Here is a 16,762-nt window from a genome sequence, read left to right as displayed (position 1 = left end):
TTAATCTGGTGAATATAATGTCCCACTTCACCACACTGGCAATAACGGGCCACAGTTTGCTTTTTTTTTCTTTCTTTCCAGAAGGGATTATTTTTTTTTTTCAGTTTCCCTTTAATGTTTGCTGTAAATGTATTTCACAGAATATCATCAGCGGTAATGCAGAGTAGTAATTTATGCAAACTTTCTACAGTACAGCTGTGGTTTTACATAAATGTAAATATCTGTACGTACAAAGCTTTACCAATCCGCCCAGATGCTGCACAGAAGACTGGAGATAAGTGTGATTCACATGAATGGGTTAAACATCACAATGCAATTAACATACATATTCTCCAGATAGTTTGGATATAGGTAAACAGTTATTTAGATCGGAGGCCTCCTGCTGTGAAATGAATACAATTCTTCTAAGTCATCTGCAGTGTTTCCTACAGAAAACTGTGTTTGATTCATGCTGCCCTAACCACGGGCATGAATCAGCGCCTGGCTGCCCAACTGCAGACAGTTATATTTTACTTTGAAATGCTCCTTGCGTTTGAGAGAAAATATTGCTTGAAGATCCAACTGAGAACCATAATCAGAGATGAGGCTAGCCTTCAACCGATCCAGGCTTCTCCGATTGCCCCGCAGGTGATTGTCAGGTCTTTTTTTTATCTACACACAGATCTGTCAATCACCTGCGATGGCGCTGTGAAAAGCTAGCAGCTGTGGCTCCAGATAAATGTTGTTTACTCTCCATTAAATGGCGACAGGCTACAATGTGAATGGCCGGTATGTATACCAGAGGTTGTTATACTGGAATGTAAACCTGTAATGTATAATCTGGTAGCTGTAGTGCCACAAGCTTTAAAAAGGAGTTCAAGGGCCAGGTTTACAGATGGCTGGAGATATGGGCGATTCTGGCTATCCACATACCTCCACCCATAAGTGTGTCTCATATGTCTTATGAGACTGTTTAATACTAGTGATGGGCGAACCTGACCTGTAAAGTTCGGGGTCCGTACCAAACACATAGTGTTCGTCCACACGATCCCGAACAAGAGCTTTCCTGGGAAGCTCGTGTTACAGTTTGGATCCAGTTCGGTCCAGGGGTTGTAAAAAAAAAAAAAAAAGCATATTATTAAAAAATATTATGATTATACTTACAGGTCCCGCAACACATCCTGTGGACTCTGTCTCCCGGCCGCTTCTGCTTCCGCATCCGATCATTGCTATGCCGCCAGGTAACCACCTCTGACTACATGAACTTCCATGACATCATAGCCATGTGACCAGTCTGGTGTGAATGTTGTACAGACTGGTCACATGGCTAGGATGTCATGAAAGTTCCTGTAAGTCAGTGGTAGTTACCTGTGGGCACAGCAATGACCAGAACCGGGAGCAGAAGCGGCCGGGAGATAGAGTCTGAAGGACACATCATTGGACCTGTAAGTATAATCATAATGTTTTTTAATAATGTGCTTTTTTTCACAACCCCTGGACCCGAACTTGATCCGAACTGTAAGACAAGCAATTTTTATTATTAACTATATTCTTTATTTTACAGCCCCTGCCCCATCCCATAACTGTAAAGTCCAAGTTCGGGGTTCGGACACAAGTTCGCATTATCTCACAACCCGAACTTGAACTTTACAAAAAGTCTCCCGCACACAAACATCAGGGGGTTCGCCCATCACTATTTAATACCCAATTTGTGTCACCATAAGAAATATAGAAAAATTATATCCAGTGATGACAATGCATCACCAATATCTCAAAATTATAAATGCAAAAATGGCTATTGGAAAACCAGAATCAAACTCAATTAAAAAAGTAGCCAAAACAAACAAAAATAAAAATACAAAGTTTATTGATACAATATTAAAAAAAGGCAATGTAGAAGGTAGTAAAAAAAAGTGCAAAAAAGCACCACAAAAAAACCAACACAGCAGAAAAACAAAAAGCAGCAAAGAAGATTTTCTCTATGTATAAATCACACCCCATGATGTAAAGAGAAATATATGGCAGTAGGAAGTGTGCCTTAAAGCGTGTGCACAATACCCATAAAGTGCATCCAGACAATATAGCCCCTAAATTTAAAAAAAACACGGCGGTGTGTCTGAAAAAGGGTAGCATATATTTATTATACCTCCCCTGGGTGAGCAGCCGGGCTGCTGCCGCCGCTCGGATCCGGATCCTCGGTGGCTCGAGGGGTCTCTGGACCCAGGGGTCGCGCGGCCACTCGATTAAAAGGAAAAGGGGGGTTATGTACAGGGGGATTCTGGAAAGTTTGTGACGCCACTAGAGATGAGCGAACTGGTCCCGGTTCGGCTCGAGGTCAGTTCGCCGAACGGAGGTCCCGTTCGAGTTCGGTTCGTCGAACGTTCGACGAACCGAACTCGAGCCAATAGGCTATAATGGGAGGCAATCACAAACACATAAAAATGCATGATAAATGTACACAAACAGTTAATAAACATTGCCATAACACTTACCGGTCCCCGCGATCCCTTCTGCACTCTGTCTCCTGCCGCTATTCCATCCGATGATCGCTGAATCCTCCCGGCGACCGGCACTGCCAGCAGTGATGCAGGACCTATCGTGACGGTAAAATAGCCATGTGACCAGTCACGTGGCTATTATCTCATTGGCTACAGATTGGTCACATGACTATGACGCGTCATGTAGGACCTGCGAGTGCATCTCTCCGGTACACGGTGCACATATGTGTATCGCCGTGTACCGGCGACATGCTCTAGCACACGGTCGACTCCCCGTTCCGTTAGGGACCGGCTGACACAGCCGGTCATTAACGGAGATCACCGTTGCCATAGCAACGCAGTTAGCGGTGACGTCACCGCTAACCGCGGCTCCGAGAGCACCATTGCTATGGTAACGCGTCTGTCAGCGTTACCGCTGTTACCGCTGACAGCCAGCACTGATCACTCACGGAGTGAAGGCTGCACGATTGTAGTGAGCATTGTAGTGAGGATGAGGTTCCCCAGCCCCAAGTGATGAGCTGGTGAACCTCATCCTTCCTCACTACAATCGTCACTATTACTACACTAGTGAGGATTGTAGTGAGGATTGTAGTGAGGATGAGGTTCCCCAGCCCCAAGTGATGGGCTGGTGCACATCATCCTCACTACAATCGTCACTACTACTACACTAGAAAGAAGACAGAAGAGCAGGATCGTGGAGGGCTGACAGGGGGTAATAAAGATGGAGTCTCTAATGTGTCTGTGTATTTATTTCTATTAAAGTATTTTTTCTCTGTGTGGTGTTTTTTTTAACCCTTTATTGGAGATTCTTAATGGCCGGGTCAAACGTGCCTGACATTAAGAATCTCTGGCTTAATACTGGCTAGTAAAACAAAGCCAGTATTAACTCATGATTACCCAACAAGCCACCCGGCTCCAGGGCTGTTGGAAGAGTTGGATACAGCGCCAGATGATGGCGCTTCTATGAGAGCGCCATTTTCTGGGACGGCTGCGGACTGTAATTCGCAGCAGAGGCGCCCAGAAACCTCGGGCTAACCTGTGCTGCGGATTCCAATCCCCAGCTGCCTAGTTGTACCCGGCTGGACACAAAAATGGGGCGAAGCCCACGTCATTTGTTTTTTAATTATTTCATGAAATAAGTGAAATAATTAAAAAAAAATGGGCTTCCCTATATTTTTGGTTCCCAGCCGGGTACAAATAGGCAACTGGGGGTTGGAGGCAGCCCGTGGCTGCCTGCTGTACCTGGCTAGCATACAAAAATATGGCGAAGCCCACGTCATTTTTTTGGTGGGCAAAAAAATTCTGCATACAGTCCTGGATGGAGTATGCTGAGCCTTGTAGTTCTGCAGCTGCTGTCTGCTCTTCTCCATACAGACAGACAGCAACTGCAGAACTACAAGGCTCAGGATACTCCATCCAGGACTGTATGCAGAAGTTTTTTGCCCCCTGAAAAAATTATGTGGGCTTCGCCATATTTTTGTATGCTAGCCAGGTACAGCAGGCAGGTACGGCTGCCCCCAACCCCCAGTTGCCTATTTGTACCCGGCTAGGAACCAAAAATAAAGGGAAGCCCTTTTTTTATTATTTCATGAATTTCATGAAATAATTAGAAAACAAATGACGTAGGCTTCGCCCCATTTTTGTGTCCAGCCAGGTACAACAAGGCAGCTGGGGATTGGAATCCGCAGCACAGGTTGGCCTGAGCTTTCTGGGCCCCACTGCTGCGAATTGCAGTCTGCAGCCGCCTCAGAAAATGGCATTTTCATAGAAGCGCCATCTTCTGGCGCTGTATCCAACTCTTCCAGCACCTGCCTGCTATACCTGGCTAGCATACAAAATATGGCGAAGCTCACGTCCTTTTTTTGTAGTTTTTTGGCAAAAAAAATAAAAAATGCTTCCCTGGATTTTCCATTGCCAGTGAAGGTAACATCAAGCAGTGGGGGTTAGCAGCTAGTAGCTGCTTGGATTACCCTTAGCTAGCAATACAAAAAATGCAGCGGGAGCCCATATATATTTTTTTTAATTATTTATTTAAAAAACTACAAATAAAATGGGCTTCCCTGTATTTTGATTGCTGGACATCACAGTGCTGTAAAAATAAATCTTTAAAAAAATGACGTAGCGCTCCGCGGTATTTTTGATTCTCAGCGCAGATAAAGCAGACAGCTATGGGTTGCCACCCCCATCTGCCTGCCGTTACCTTGGTTGGCAATCAAAATACAGGGAAGCCCATTAATTTTTTCTATTTAAAAAATAGTTAAAAAAAAAATGACGTTGAGTACCCCCATTTTTGATAGCCAGCTAGGGTAAAGCAGACGGCTGTAGCCTGAAAACCACAGCTGGCAGCTTTACCGTGGTTGGGGATCCAATGTGGAGGTCCCCTCAGGCTCTTTTTTATAATTATTTTATAAATATTAATAATTACACAATAAAAGTAGGGTCCCCCCCAAATTGGATCACCAGCCAAGGTAAAGCGGACAGCTGTGGTCTGGTATTCTCAGGGTGGGAAGGTCCATAGTTATTGGGCCTTCACAGCCTAAAAATAGCAGGCCGCAGGCACCCCAGACGTGGCGCATCCACTAGATGCGCCAATCCGGGCGCTTCACCCCAGCTCATCCCGTGCCCTGGTACAGTGGCAAACGGGGTAATAAATCGGGTTGATACTAGCTGTAAAGTCACCTGAGATCAAGCCCAGCAGTTTGTGATGTCATGGCGTCTATTAGATACCCAACATCATAAACTGTCAGTACTAACAAAAAAAAAAAAATCGACAAAAGAAATTTATTTGAAAAAACAGTCCCCAAAACATTTCCTCTTTCACCAATTTATTGTAAGAAAAAAAATAAAGGGGTCCCACGACGACTCTGGACCGTCTGGAATATGGGGGGAGACACTCAGGGAACGTATCCCCCATTTTCTAGGAGTGCGGACCCTTCATGTGAGGAGTGTGGGTGCAATGAATCTGCACTCACTCTTCTCGGGTCCACAGCAGCAGAGTCCATGTCGTAATGGTTGCTACCAAAGCTGCAATGCCCTGCTCATGAGGTAAGGGCATGCCTAATCAGGAGAACTACTGTAGAGGAAGCTCTGCTCACTGGTATATAGGTGCTCAGAGGAAATAATAGATAAAATTAGTGAGTAACCTCGGCACTCTAAATCTCCCAGACTAAGTCAGTAAGTCACAACGGATAGTAATGCAAAATCACTCTTTATTGGTCCGTATTAAGAAAAACATTTTTTTTCATAAGCATATATGTTTTTGTCCAAAACAAGTTACAAATGACGTTTCGGCCTGAGCCTTCGTCAGATTGGACTTATCTGCATGTAATCATGAAAAATGACAATAATCAGTATCACATAAGAGTGAGAGAACAATAACATAAACTCGAACAATGTAGAGGTACAATTGGGATGCAGCAAAAAAATTGCAACACAGCAAGAAATGAAACACATGATACAAATGTCATAATACAGTACAAGGACAATATAGTAATGACAAATATGGGGTCAGAGTAGGCTTAGACAGCTCTGGTACGAAAGAGATGTCAATCATAAAGTAAAATGTGCAGTAGGTGTAGAGCTACAGTATGCATGGCAGAGCTAATGGGTAGACCGACCATAGAAAAAGTAGAGAAAAAGTGGAGAAAAAATGTAGAAAAAGTGGAGAAAAAGTGGAGAAAAAGTGGAGAAAAAGTGGAGAAAAAATGGAGAAAAAGTGGAGGAAAAGTGGATAAAAAGTGGATAAAAAGTGGAGAAAAAGTGGAGAAAAAGTGGAGAATAAGTGGAGAAAAAATGGAGAAAAAAATGGAGAAAAAGTGGAGAAAAAATGGAGAAAAAATGGAGAAAAAGTGGAGAAAAAATGGAGAAAAAATGGAGAAAAAGTGGAGAAAAAGTGGAGAAAAAGTGGAGAAAAAGTGGAGAATAAGTGGAGAAAAAATGGAGAAAAAAATAGAGAAAAAGTGGAGAAAAAGTGGAGAAAAAGTGGAGAAAAAATGGAGAAAAAATGGAGAAAAAGTGGAGAAAAAGTGGAGAAAAAATGGAGAAAAAGTGGAGAAAAAGTGGAGAAAAAGTGGAGAAAAAGTGGAGAATAAGTGGAGAAAAAATGGAGAAAAAGTGGAGAAAAAGTGGAGAAAAAGTGGAGAAAAAGTGGAGAAAAAATGGAGAAAAAGTGAAGAAAAAGTGGAGAAAAAGTGGATAAAAAGTGGATAAAAAGTGGAGAAAAAGTGGAGAAAAAGTGGAGAAAAAGTGGAGAAAAAATGGATAAAAAGTGGAGAAAAAGTGAAGAAAAAGTGGAGAAAAAATGGAGAATAAGTGGAGAAAAAATGGAGAAAAAAATGGAGAAAAAGTGGAGAAAAAATGGAGAAAAAATGGAGAAAAAGTGGAGAAAAAATGGAGAAAAAATGGAGAAAAAGTGGAGAAAAAGTGGAGAAAAAGTGGAGAAAAAGTGGAGAATAAGTGGAGAAAAAATGGAGAAAAAAATAGAGAAAAAGTGGAGAAAAAGTGGAGAAAAAGTGGAGAAAAAATGGAGAAAAAATGGAGAAAAAGTGGAGAAAAAGTGGAGAAAAAATGGAGAAAAAGTGGAGAAAAAGTGGAGAAAAAGTGGAGAATAAGTGGAGAAAAAATGGAGAAAAAGTGGAGAAAAAGTGGAGAAAAAGTGGAGAATAAGTGGAGAAAAAATGGAGAAAAAAATAGAGAAAAAGTGGAGAAAAAGTGGAGAAAAAGTGGAGAAAAAATGGAGAAAAAATGGAGAAAAAGTGGAGAAAAAGTGGAGAAAAAATGGAGAAAAAGTGGAGAAAAAGTGGAGAAAAAGTGGAGAAAAAGTGGAGAATAAGTGGAGAAAAAATGGAGAAAAAGTGGAGAAAAAGTGGAGAAAAAGTGGAGAAAAAGTGGAGAAAAAATGGAGAAAAAGTGGAGAAAAAATGGAGAAAAAATGGAGAAAAAGTGGAGAAAAAATGGAGAAAAAATGGAGAAAAAGTGGAGAAAAAGTGGAGAAAAAGTGGAGAAAAAGTGGAGAAAAAGTGGAGAAAAAGTGGAGAATAAGTGGAGAAAAAATGGAGAAAAAAATAGAGAAAAAGTGGAGAAAAAGTGGAGAAAAAGTGGAGAAAAAATGGAGAAAAAATGGAGAAAAAGTGGAGAAAAAGTGGAGAAAAAATGGAGAAAAAATGGAGAAAAAGTGAAGAAAAAGTGGAGAAAAAGTGGATAAAAAGTGGATAAAAAGTGGAGAAAAAGTGGAGAAAAAGTGGAGAAAAAGTGGAGAAAAAATGGATAAAAAGTGGAGAAAAAGTGAAGAAAAAGTGGAGAAAAAGTGGAGAATAAGTGGAGAAAAAATGGAGAAAAAAATGGAGAAAAAGTGGAGAAAAAATGGAGAAAAAATGGAGAAAAAGTGGAGAAAAAATGGAGAAAAAATGGAGAAAAAGTGGAGAAAAAGTGGAGAAAAAGTGGAGAAAAAGTGGAGAATAAGTGGAGAAAAAATGGAGAAAAAAATAGAGAAAAAGTGGAGAAAAAGTGGAGAAAAAGTGGAGAAAAAATGGAGAAAAAATGGAGAAAAAGTGGAGAAAAAGTGGAGAAAAAATGGAGAAAAAGTGGAGAAAAAGTGGAGAAAAAGTGGAGAATAAGTGGAGAAAAAATGGAGAAAAAGTGGAGAAAAAGTGGAGAAAAAGTGGAGAAAAAGTGGAGAAAAAATGGAGAAAAAGTGAAGAAAAAGTGGAGAAAAAGTGGATAAAAAGTGGATAAAAAGTGGAGAAAAAGTGGAGAAAAAGTGGAGAAAAAGTGGAGAAAAAATGGATAAAAAGTGGAGAAAAAGTGAAGAAAAAGTGGAGAAAAAATGGAGAAAAAAATGTAGAAAAAGTGGAGAAAAAATGTAGAAAAAGTGGAGAAAAAGTGGAGAAAAAATGGAGAAAAAGTGGAGAAAAAGTGGAGCACCCTTTGGTGCCTTTCATGTGGCACTAAGGGGGCTTAGCTTTGTATTTAGCCAAAAAAATTAAAAAAAAAATGACGTAGGGTTCCCACTAGTTTTGTAGCCAGCTAGGGTAAAGCAGACGGCTGCAGCCTGCAGACCACAGCTGGCAACCTCACCTTGGCTGGTAATCCAAAACTGAGGGCACCCCACGCTGTTATTTTAAATTAAATAAATAATTTTAAAAAAAAAACACGTAGGGGTCCCCCCAAAATTGGATCACCAGCCAAGGTAAAGCAGACAGCTGGGGCCTGATATTCTCAGACTAGGGAGGTCCATGGTTATTGGCCTCTCCCCAGCCTAAAAATAGCAGGCCGCAGCCGCCCCAGAAGTGGCGCATCCATTAGATGCGCCAATCCTGGTGCTTCGCCCCAGCTCATCCCGCGCCCTGGTGCGATGGCAAACGGGGTAATATATGGGGTTAATACCAGATGTGTAATGTCACCTGGCATCAAGCCCTGGGGTTGGTGAGGTCAGGCGTCTATCAGATACCCGACATCACCAACCCAGTCAGTAATAAAAAAAAATAGACGACAAACACATTTTTATTTGAAAAAACACGCCCCAAAACATTCCCTCTTTAACCAATTTATTAGAATGAAAAACAAATCCAGGTCTGGTGTAATCCAAGGGGTTGCCTGGCCCATGACGATCCACACTGTCCCAGTCAATGAAGAGCAGGATGTTCCCAATTGGCTGGGAGAGCAGTGCAGTGACCTGAGCTAACATCAATGGGTCAGCCCAGGTCACTGCAGGGGATGACAAGTGCTGCTGTCAGCGAGGTACATTACCTGCGCTGATCTCCAGCACACTGACAGCCCCTGTCACTGAGTTCAATGACCGGCGCCTTCACACCAAGTCTCGCGAGAGGCCCGTGACGTCACCGCTAGTCAGTCTCGGGTCGGAAGCGAGAGAAGGGATGTGACAAGCGGCGGCCATGGAGGACAGTGACAGCGCTGAGGTCAGGACTTCATCACCGCAGGTAAGCCGAGCGGGACCATGTGTGTGTGTGTGTGTGTGTGTGTGTGTGTGTGTATGTGAGTGTGTGTGTGTGTGTGTGTGTACAATACATGCCGCGGGCAGGAGGGGGCGGAGCGAGCTGAGCGGGGAAGTGTGGGCTTCCTGCACGTAACTAGGATAAACATCGGGTTACTAACCAAAGCGCTTTGGTGGATACCCGATGTTTATCTTGGTTACCAGCTTGTGGCAGGCTGCCAGCGATGGCTCCTGCACACTGTAGCTGTAAAAAGCCCTGCTTTTTGCTGCTAGAACCGTTCTCGAACGTATCTAGAACTATCGAGCTTTTGCAAAAAGCTCGAGTTCTAGTTCGATCTCGAACAGCCCCCAAAATCACTCGAGCTTAGAACTGGAGAACCACGAACCGCGAACCGCGCTCAACTCTAGACGCCACCCACGGTGCGTGGTAATGTGAGGGACTACCGCTGCCGTTGGGGAGCCCGGTGACGATGGTGTGACAGCCTTATGTTTAACCCCTCCGTGGGTAGGGGGTTCGTGTCCCAGGGCCCGTTGGTGTAGGATGTTGTTTGGGTGTCGTTGGGGAGATAGGTGCAGGGGTTTGCAAGGTACTCACTCAGTCCCAGAATAACCACACTGACAGCTTGTAAACAAAAGTTCTGAGCACCACTGTAGTCATCGGGGAGTACGCCTGGATCCGTGCCCCTGGTGTTGTTGATCGTCTGTGGCCCTATTCCTGGCACCTTAGTCTCAATTGGATCCGTTGGTATGAAACTCTCCGGGTCCCGTTCACCCGTATGGCTAATGGAGTGAGCTTGCTCTCAGGGTTCACGCGTAGGATTTCTTTGGACTGTAGTGGGAAAGTCCTATCCCATCGCTGTGCTAGTACCCCGATTTTGAGCGGGTTGGGGATGACACTTGAAGTCTTCCCCCCCCGTAGGGTAAATTACCGGAACGCATGAAGCTACTTTCCGGCCTGGGGGTCACGTACCCCGTCGTGCCCTGGCCCCTGCCCAGTGATAGCTCAAGGCCGCCGGCTGCCCTCCTCGGCAGTCCGCGCCCCTTGACACTACCCCCTGCGACCAGGCTCCAGCTTCCACCAGGCCCAGACCACTGTCTGCCACCTAGTATCCAGGAGCTCTCTACTGCTCCACTCCACTCTCAACTGCTCAACTGCACTGCTCAACTGAACTGACACTGTCCTCACTTTCTCCTCCCCAACCCCCATGTGGGCGGCCCTATTCCCTTCAGGCCCCCCAATGGTAGGTCTGGTAGGTTCAAGTGGGAAGTGTTTCTAGGATTTTGATTGACAAGCTGTTAACAACACGAAAGGACTGGGATCCGTTAACCAAGGAGGGTGGATACTGTGCAGAAGGGCAGATTACACAATACCCTGTGACATCCTGATAGGCCAGGGCGTCACATTTATCAAAACCTCCAGTCTATAAATATATATATCACTATAAATACAATAATTTTTGCCCATAGGCGTTAATAGGAAAAGTGAATTGTTCCAGAATTAGGCATAGCACAATACAAAGAAGGGTATATATGGCGCTGAGTTATGGACAATGTCCCCAACAGGGTGTACATAAAAATCATACATATAGCAAAGCCATTATACATCAAATATAGAAAATGTATATGATAACAATTAATTACATACTCCCAAGCTGGTAAAAGGGCCTGATAGAAAATAATATGTTAAACCTGAGGCAAATGGAGCTGTTCAGAAGGTAGACATGGCATAATGCACAGAGCAGGCAGCGCACCACATTATATAGAAAGGCAATGTCAGAAATTAATGGGGTATACCTGAAGCCATGATCCACCACTGCTGTGCCGACACCAGGACCCTACATGCATTTCGGCTTGTAGCCTTCATCAAGGGGGTGTGGTGTCGGACAGCAGGGAGGAGGGGGTGTTTACTGTACATCGCTGCAGACCAATAGATCACACATCCAAGACATAATTACATGGCGCATGTTGTCAGACCGGCGGGTGAACAGCTGTGAGGTATCAAGGAGCGTGTCATCCAGGAGGCAGAGCCGGTTATTTGGCACATGACAGACTGTGTGTGAGAAAGTTGTTAGTAGAGATGAGCGAACCTGAGGTTTGGGTTTTGAACCAAACACCAACTTAAAAACACAGGGCTCAGGTTTGGAGTTTGAATGCCTTACATGCGATCTTAACTTGCATGGGTAATGCTGTGCTCAGGTACGCTTGGTGCTTAGTTGTGTACGACCCGCTTGCAGTGTTTGAACAGCTCGAACTGGGGGTAACCACAGCGTGATCACATGTAGTGTGCAACCCCCAAAAAAAAATTTGAATATGCCTGCCCACCCTCTCCCTGAAGGGATCTGTTTATGGCTGGCTATATGAGATCGGAGACTCATGCTGCCAATCACTGATTCCGAATCTCCTCGGGCAAGGTTCGGACAGGTGAAGATTCGGTTCTTTTACTTCCGGCAAACTGAACCTCCAAAGGTTCGCTCATCTTTAGTTGGTACACTTCCTGTGAGAGCTTTTAAGAGTCGTGTGTGCACTGACAAGAGTCAGTGTATAGAATGGTCAAACCTCCTAAAGGAAAACAGGCTTGAAACCTGTGGGTGAATACTGTCCGGGGTCAGTGAATGGCAGCTGAAAGCTCCACTGGGATACTTGAGGAAGATATTTGAACCTGTGTGATTATACCAGTGAAGTAAATGGACTGTAATACCAGTGTATGTGCCTTTAAGCCTGGAGAGGCTTCGTATGTTATGTTTCATGGAATGTTAATAAACCTGCTGGACTTTTTAAATTAATTGTGTTTCTTGAGTGTTACCTCATATCGCATCGCAAACAGAGTGATTAACCCCTATCACAGTAAATGAGTGAAATCTCACACCAGCTATAATCCTTTGCTTGATCTTCAAACTGTATTTTATCTGAAACACCAGATCCTCTCAAAGGACAGCAAGGCCCATGTTTTAGGCAGTAGGAGTCAGCTGATGGGTTTCCTTTAAGGAGTTATTTGTACTGTATTGGATATAGAAGTGTTATTAATGATGAGCTAACAATAATCATCCGGAAAAATGCTCGAGTTCCCCATTGACTTCCACTATACTTGGTACTTAAGGCGTTCCTATCCAACTATCAACTGTTCATTACGAGCATCGAGCACCCGGGCACGGTAGTGCCCGCTCATCACTAATTGCTATTCATAGATACAATGTTGTATAATGTTTACATTCTGAATATGTAATGCTGCCAATAATTAAAAGTGATTCTTCTATAAATTAAATTGCAAATCCATGATTAGTACAAATAATGGTGTTTAAAAGCTTGCGTCCCTTGTTGGGGTGGAGGAATAGTCAACCTGGCATATCTTCCCCAGTAAAATTAATAGGACATAATGATGACCATTTTTAGGTTGATGTTTATTCCAGATAATTTCCACTTAAAGGGAATCTGTCACCAGAATTTTTTTCTACCCCATCTGTGAGCAGGATAATGTAGAGATGGAGACCCTGATTCCAGCGATGTCACTTACTATTTGCTGGCATTTTGATAAAATCAATGGTTTCTCTGCTGCAGATCTCGTGACGCGCACACAGGGTCTCGGGGGTTACTTGTCACCGGGCCAGTGTTAGTTTGGGATGTCTCAGTGTCCTGGCCCGGTTCCGTGACCCCGTTTTGTCAATTAAAGATGGGGATGGGGATGATTGGTGTAGTTATTAGTGGCACCACCTGTGGTATGCGGCTAATTTGGGAGCCACCGCTGTGGGTACTTTCTCTTCTGGGGGAGATGGTGACGCAGTTCGGGTGTTGCAGCTCTCCACAGGCAGAGCTAGGCCCCAGGGAAGATGTTGGGAGTAGTAGTCTCCTATGGCACAGGGGCGCAATGGTGAGGGCACCGGCAATGACGGGACGACACAGAGGGTGTAGTTCAAGTTCTTTTTACTCACTAAAGTCACTCTGCCCTTGGCGTGCCGCGTCTCGCTGTGATGGGCCTCAGCTGATCCCGGATAGTTCAGAGGTCAAGGCCGGTATTTCCTTCTGTACGTTTCCTTTCGACGGTTTCCCTCCACCCCAGCTCCTGGGCCATGGAACGGGTTCTGGGTGCCTGCTGCACTCCCCGTGAACCCTAGGATCCCTCTTCTTCCTAAGAACCCGGGTCAAGCCTCCAGCTCCAGACCACGCGCCCTTTGCTATCCTTGTCTTTGCTTCCTTGATTGTTCGTTCCTGAGTCCGACCTGACGCGGACGCTGTCTCCTCCTAACTGCTCACTCAATGCTGTGACTGTTGCCTTTCTCCCCCTTCTGTACTCACTCCGGGTCCTGGGACAAAATCCTCCAGCCTCCTGTCCCCAGGACCCTCTCCTGCAGCTCTACTTCTCTCTCTCTCTCTCCTCAGACTGTCTGCCTTTTTACACTGTTGACTCACACTTCCTTCTCTCTCTGGGATGCTGGCTCCACCCACATACTTAATTATCTGGCTCACCTCCAAGCTGGCTGTTTGTTGTGGATTGTGATGGTTGTTTACCGGTGATGACCTCCTCCGTATCCGAGATGAATACTGCACCTCGAGTGAGATGCAGTACCCTGTGGTGCCTGAAACCGCAGGGGCACCACACTAGCAGTTATCCAGAGCTCATGAATATGCTGGAATACCTGCAGCAGTTCATGTAGTTCTCTAATAAAAATCTGCTGCTGATTAAACTGTGATTTTATTAGTCATCTAAGTGATACACCACTGAAATCAGGATCCCTGCCCTGAGGTGATGCTGCTGTCAGATTAGGTGCCAAAAAAAACCTGATGACTTATTCCCTTTAAAGGAAATCTGTTAGCAGGTGTTTTCTACCTCATCTGAGAGCAGCATGATGTAAGCAAAGAGATCCTGAATCCAATGATGTATCACTATGGGGTACTTTGCACACTACGACATCACAGCTGCAATGTCGGTGGGGTCAAATCGAAAGTGACGCACATCCGGCGTCGCTGTCGATATCGTAGTGTGTAAATCCTTTTTGATATGATTAACGAGTGCAAAAGCGGCGTAATCATATCATCGGTGTAGTGTCCAAAATTTAAATAATTTCGCTGCAGCGATGGTACGATGTTGTTCTTCATTCTCCTCGCTGTGTGAGAAGCCGCAGGAGTGAGGAACATCAGCTTACCTGCGTCACCGCGGCTCACGCCGGCTATGCGGAAGGACGGAGGTGGGCGGGATGTTTCCTGCTCATCTCCGCCCCTCCGCTTCTATTGGCCGCCTGCCGTGTGACGTCGCTGTGACGCCGCACGACCCGCCCCCTTAGGAAGGAGGCTGGTCACCGGCCAGAGCGACGTCGCAGGGCAGGTGAGTGCGTGTGACGCTGCCATAGCGATAATGTTCGCTACGGCAGCTATCACAAGATATCGCTGCTGCAACGGGGGCGGGGACTATCGCGCTCGGCATCGCAAGCATCGGCTTGCGATGTCGTAGTGTGCAAAGTACGCCTTAGATTACTGGGTGCATCAGTTCTGGTGCAATCTGAGTTTTTACAATTAGCAATGCAGCAGAGCTGAGAAAGCTACTCCCGCCCACACTAGGCAAATAGTTTTCTGGTCTTGTCTTTCTTTTCAATTTTTTTCAAAAGTGCACCCACAATATTTAATGTCATTTGGCTAACATATTGATAAAAGCAGTCATAATGAAGCCTAGGATCTATAGTCTTCACTTTTCCTTCTACTCTAGCCTCCATTTTGTCTTTAACTGAACATGCACATAAAGATATAGCAGAGCCGAATGTGTCATTATTTTTTATTTTGACAGATCTTAACAGGCCGCTATCTCCCCAAGCTATTTTAATTATAATCATATGGGCCATTGCGACTAGTAAGTTGACCATTTGATAGGTCTTTGCTGCGAGTCCTGTAGCTGCAGCTGAATGTCTTGGGAAAGCGAGCTGTCAGTTACGGTTCTGCTTCATGAAGTCTTTACCTCGCAGAGTGTCAATTCCACAGGTCTTCATGTCTAAAAGGAGTAATGGGTTTTCTCCATTTCTGACTGCAACAAAACCACAGGGAATGTGCGGTGAAATATATGCCTAGGATGTTTTGGAAGTAAATGTAAAGTTCTAAAATCTGGCAAATATATCATATAAACAGTATCTCATATTGGTGGCACGGATGGGTAGGTAAAAAGTAGATAATTCGGTCTAATATAGGAACTTATTTCTTGCCTCTTAACCCTTGGCTCTGGCTTTTAAGATTCTGATACTGTACCTGATGTTGAAACCAGGCCAAAGTGTTATAGGAATTGTTAACATTGATGACTGCTATAAAATTCGGGCATTACATCTTCATTCCCACAAAATGGGCCATAAAACAGAACAGTATAAAGCATCATCAAGACCTTGAAATGCTTGAGTCTGACCCCGCATTGACCAGCTATATTTACTCTATATGATACCTTCACTCCTAACATTGCTTTATGAGCAGTTACTGCTTTTGTTGTTCTACATCTCACGCCGTTATATTTCTCCTAACACCTTCAATTTCTAACTATGAAATATGAGACAGCGAGAAGCGTAGGAGAATTGCACGCTTCCGAGCAGTGGATGCATAGAAATCATGGGGCTTCATAGCATAAGCTGGGTGATGAGCTGTGTTGTTTTTGCACCAAACATATTGTTTGACATCTTGCACAAAAAGTTTGATTTTGCTTTCATCTGACCAGAGCACCTTCTTCCACATGTTTGGTATGTCTCCCAGGTGGCTTGTGGCAAACCTTAAACAACACTTTTTATGGTTATTTTTGAGAAATGGCTTTCTTCTTGCCACTCTTCCATAAAGGCCAGATTTGTGCACTTTACGACTGATCGTTGTCCTATGGACAGACTCTCCCATCTCAGCTGTAGATCTCTGCAGTTCATCCAGAGTAATCATGGGCCTCTTGGCTGCATCTCTGATCAGTCTTCTCCTAGTTTAACATGACATTTTTAAGGGACGGCCAGGCTTTGGAGGATTTGCAGTGGTATGATACTCCTTCCATTTCAATATGATCGCTTGCACAGTGCTCCTTGGAATGTTTAAAGTTTTGGAAATCTTTTTGTAACCAAATCCGGCTTTAAACTTCTCCACAACAGCATTATGGACCTGCCTGTTGTGTTCTTTGGTCTTCATGAATGATGCTCTCTGTGCTTTAAACAGAACCCTGAGACTATCACAGAGCAGGTGCATTTATACGGAGACTTGATTACACACAGGTGGCTTATATTTATCATCATCAGTCGTTTAGGACAACATTGGATCATTCAGAGATCTTCAATGAACTTCTGGAGTGAGTTTGCTGCACTGAAAATAAATGGGCCAAATAATATTGCACGCCCCA

At 44.2% G+C, this 16,762-nt stretch overlaps 1 protein-coding gene across 3 annotated transcripts in view; it reads left to right on the top strand.

Annotated features, from left to right (window-relative positions):
* UNC5D (unc-5 netrin receptor D) overlaps positions 1 to 16,762 on the top strand; it is a 952,147-nt gene that overhangs the window by 538,083 nt on the left and 397,302 nt on the right. The gene's annotated exons all lie outside the window — the stretch shown is intronic.

Source organism: Anomaloglossus baeobatrachus, chromosome 4 (assembly GCF_048569485.1).
Source record: "Anomaloglossus baeobatrachus isolate aAnoBae1 chromosome 4, aAnoBae1.hap1, whole genome shotgun sequence".
Taxonomy (NCBI): Eukaryota; Metazoa; Chordata; class Amphibia; order Anura; family Aromobatidae; genus Anomaloglossus; species Anomaloglossus baeobatrachus.
The sequence above is the reverse complement of the archived record's forward strand: the minus strand, read 5'-3'. Positions and strand labels throughout refer to the sequence as shown.